The following is a 4,607-nucleotide window of genomic DNA, read 5'->3' on the forward strand; positions in this document are numbered from 1 at the left end:
ACGACCATATAATATAAATTCAGTAAGGCGTTATCTGTAATGTAAGAAGCTAAGAGATGCTTATATATTCTTTCCTAATAAAAACTCATAACAAAATCCTACGTGTTAAACTTATCTCTCTTATTTTTTATTTTACTTTATTTTATAAAGACGCAAACCTACCATTTACATTTATTGAGTGAGTATTTTGAAGATAAAAAAACGTAAGCATTGAGAGTGCAAGTGCAAGTGGCATATAAACTTTGTTAACCAACCACTGAGGGACGGATAGCGAGAACCACCAAAACCAAAACCAAAACCAAAACCAAAACCAAAACCACTCGCAAATGGGTATCTGGAACGACCTCCGTTTAGTAGCTGGCCGGTTCATCAATTGGACCTCCTCCGACTCAACTACAGCCTCAAGAAAGCCGGCTGTCGATTTGCCGGATCCGGTTCGCCGAGAGACCATAACTCGCGTACTAACCGGTTTCGGCAAGTTCGCCGTCGATTCCGCCGTTTACGATCCTCTCAAAGGTTAGGTTTCCTCTCTGTTCATGCTACCGAATCGGAATTTCGAGTTTTACGGAAATTAGGGCTTCAGACTCTGTTTTATTTCGTATGTGTTCGTGTTCAGTTTTGTTTAGGAAAGTGAAATTAGTAGCTGGAACTATTCGATTCACTGACTGGATTTCAATTTTAGGTTTAGTGCAGTTTGTTTAAGTGTATTGATGTTGATTATGAGCTTTATTGATATTAGGATTAGGAACCCACGATGATGATTTATGAGCTTTATTGAAATTAGGATCGTGAACAATTCGATTCGTCCATTGAATTTCAATTTCAGGTTTAGTATAGTCTGTTTAGTTTAGTGTATCAATGAATCGGTAATGATCTATGAGTTTTTATTGAAACTATGATTTATGAGCTTTATTAATAAGGATTACGAACAATTTGATTTTAAACCATGCAATACTGCACGTCAATTTATAACAATTACATAAAGGATCCAACTACAATAGAGAGAGAGAGGTAAGCGGGCAAAAAACTGCACCGTAACCTCCTTTTGAATGGCAAAAAGGATCCTGCTGAAAACAAAGCTATGGTTATTCGGCGTCGAAGAGTGCTGCTAAAAACAACTTGGTTTAGGTTTACTATAGTTTGTTTAAGTGTATCGATGATGATTTATGAGTTTTACTGAAATTAGGATTAAGAACAATTCAATTCTCTGATCAAAATTCAAATTTAGGTTTACTACAGTTTGTTTAAGTATATCCATGATCTATGAGTTTTATGTATTGAGTTTTTAGGGTTTGTGTCGTTGTATGTGCTTTTTGGATAGTTGATCATTCTCATCTGATTATGTGAAGGTGGAATGCAAGTATATAGGGTAGTTAAAGAAGGAATGAAGGATCAATCTTCTCTCGAACCTTCAAATTTGGACTATAAACCTCGACACACGTTAATGATGGAGGAGATGCAAGCTCGAATGGAGAAAATGCAGGAGGATTTGCATATTATTAGGCTTGATGATGAAGATTCGATCTTATGTGCCAAGGATTTGGATCCTCGTAAGGAGGAACCAGATGAATCCAATGAACAATCTGCGGATGCGAAAACTGATGTCAAAAAGATCTTCATTCGATCACGCTTATGAAGAGAGCGTGATTTGGGGATTGTAAAATACACATGTGTTTACGAGTATTAGATTGTATAATTACTTTGTGCCTTTTGCAGTTTTGTTGTTTTAAGTTGCATCTGGTGTGGAATAAACACTAGTACTTTACTATATGTATGTTAATATGTGATTTTACAATTTTCATGTCCATGTTGATAGAAGCTAGTGGTACCGAGTATTATGATACGTTGCATATGGTAAAGAAAAACTTATCTCCTTTTTTTCTGAACGTAAATCAACTTGTTTTAATCTGTTGACTTAGAAAAATGAAGTTACTGCTTGGTCTATATGTGACCAATTATTATTTTAGATACATTTAAGTCGATTGAGTTACACATGCTTTGATTAGGGGTATGAATTTTTAACATAACCAACTGTGGATTAGGGTTTAGTCTAGAGGATTCAAGTCAGTTTTAGGGTCGAACTTGAGTCGTTATTTATGCTTCGATTCACGAGACGGTAAGGGGTGAGTGAGTATAGCAATCTGATGATCAATAACTAATTCAGTGACCACGAACAACCGCTACACCCTTTTCAGTTATAATGTAAGAAAAACATGATCAAATATGAGAGTAGGAAACGTGTGAGAAATCATTAACTAAGATATGATGGTATATCATAAACCTTGGAAACGTCTCATGATATACGTGGTCATGTTGTAGCACCAAAAGGTCCAAAAGAGTCCACGAGCCGACATGTTGGCACAATGGCAATCGGCATATGTTGGCGAAATTCACATAAAGCCTTATGGTACAACTGAAGGTGAAAACGTTGCATTTACACAAGCCAGCAGAAGCATAAAATGTTTGAATTCGCTCATGTTATTTGATCTGGCGTTTAGAAACTGTAGTTACTCGGATGCATCAAAACTAGACAATCCGCCTATGGTTACTTGAGTTTTTTAATGACAATATCATCTCTAGGAGTGGTAAAAACAACCTATTGTTTTCTGATTAAGCTGTGGATCTGAATACTTGACGATGATTAACACTGCTACTTAGATCTTTGGATCGCCCATCTTCTCCGTGAACTACATGTTTTGCCTCTAGATCAGCCTAAACTTGTTGGTGACAATCTCAATGGCAATTCCATTAAAAATCCAATTTCTATAAAAGAGCCATTCCTTGAGGGAGTATTAGTTATAAATTTAAAAATGGATAAAGCTATAATTTGAGTTTAATCTAATTGTTATAACTGTCTCCTATATCTGATTAGTTTTTCTTATATTTATCCTCGAATATAATCATCTGTTAAATTTAAGCAAAATAAACAATGATATGTTGTATAACTTCATCCGATTTTTAAAACTCGTTTCAACCAGTTTTGATAAGCCACCCTGGTACATACAAACACATTGTATAACACAGCTTACAGCAATCATCTTTTCTTAGCCTATATATGTATACTAATAACCGAATAAATGATCACAAAATAAATGCACACATAGCATATACTATTATACTAACCGTAACAAACACAATAAACTATCTTCCATTCGATCATCTTCCTCGAGGATTAACGAGCTGGGAAAACACTGCACTGGTAGCCTCTTCATCGGTGCCTGAGTGCACCACATCAATCATACTCGTGCTATTCTCAGACGGCTCGATCTGAGTCAGCGGGACCGCCTGAATATGATTCATGCTATTATCATCTGGCTCTGTTAACGCCACCGCGGTTTCCTCAAGTTGCAAAGAATATTCAAGATTCCATAAAACATCCTCCATTGATGGCCGGTCAACACCGTATTCAGCTAAACACTTCTCAGCGTCTCACAAAATTTCTTTAACGACGCTGGATTCACTTTCCCGACAAGATACCCGTCCATAATCTGGTCCAACATGCCCTTCTTTTGCCACGTCATCGCCCACTCAGCAATGTTGACTTGCTCGCGTGGAAGCACTGGGTTTAAAGCCGGTCTTGAACATACAACTTCCATTAGCACGACACCAAAGGAATACACGTCTGATTTTTCAGTCAACTGTTGTCTTCTGAAATACTCGGGATCTAAATACCCGAAACTACCCTTGACCGCCGTGCTCACGTGGGTCTGGTCAAGATCCGGACCAGCTTTCGAGAGCCCAAAATCCGCAACTTTTGCAACGAAATTCTCGTCTAATAATATGTTGGTCGTTTTGACATCGCGGTGAATAATACTCCGCGCTGACGCCCGTGTGAAGATAATACAGACCTCGAGCTGCACCGATACAAATCTCAAGGCGTTGCTTCCATGATAACGGGGGGTAACTCCGTCCCATAAAGATGACTTCTTAACGGGCCATTAGCCATATACTCGTAAACAAGAATCATTTCTGACCGTTCGTCACAATACCCGATAAGCGACACGAGATGTTGGTGTCGAAGCTTCGATAACATTTCTATTTCGGTTCTGAATTCCGCGAGGCCTTGTTCGGATCGCGGGTTTCCTCGTTTTAACCGCCACATGGGTCCCGTCTTCCATTGTTCCTTTATACACCCGACCGAACCCGCCAACACCAAGAAGCAAATTCTCATCAAATCGGTTTGTTGCTTCCATGATTTCTTGAATTGTAAAGTTTCGACCGAGGTTGCATGATGATATGCAGCTTGCAGTCCCGCTTTTTTGAGACACAGTCGATAGTTTTGTCATTGTTAATGAGTTCCCATTACCATGTAATGGAAGTGGTAACCATGACGGCTTTTGTTGACCTGTTTTTGACCGTTTCGCAACAAAACAACAATAGCATAAAACCAAAACAATTATAGCAACCGAACCAGCTATAACACACCCAATAACCAAAGCCATTTTATTGGATTTCTTTGACGGGAATAATACAAGATTCTCAACGGGAGTAGGCCCGTCTAAGCTTCTAGCCCCGTTGCTAATTTTTAAAACTTCAAGGACCGTTCAAAACCGCGTTTTGATCTTCTGCAACACTATCGGGCCCGATACTTACAGTCAAAGTGCTTA

General features: G+C 38.5%; 1 long non-coding RNA gene and 1 pseudogene across 1 annotated transcript; one reads left to right on the forward strand and one right to left on the reverse strand.

Annotated features, from left to right (window-relative positions):
- Window positions 1–315: 315 nt before the first annotated feature.
- Window positions 316–1,795, forward strand: LOC143608164 (uncharacterized). Its single transcript, XR_013149155.1, has 2 exons — window positions 316–516; window positions 1,350–1,795. It is a non-coding gene; the product is annotated as an uncharacterized LOC143608164 (long non-coding RNA).
- A 1,193-nt stretch (window positions 1,796–2,988) lies between these two features.
- LOC143608165 (receptor-like protein kinase THESEUS 1) lies at window positions 2,989–4,599 on the reverse strand (annotated as a pseudogene).
- Window positions 4,600–4,607: the final 8 nt, after the last annotated feature.

Source organism: Bidens hawaiensis, unplaced genomic scaffold, assembly GCF_021521415.1.
Source record: "Bidens hawaiensis isolate Kalapana, Puna unplaced genomic scaffold, B.hawaiensis_p1.1 tig00102020_1, whole genome shotgun sequence".
NCBI lineage: Eukaryota > Viridiplantae > Streptophyta > Magnoliopsida > Asterales > Asteraceae > Bidens > Bidens hawaiensis.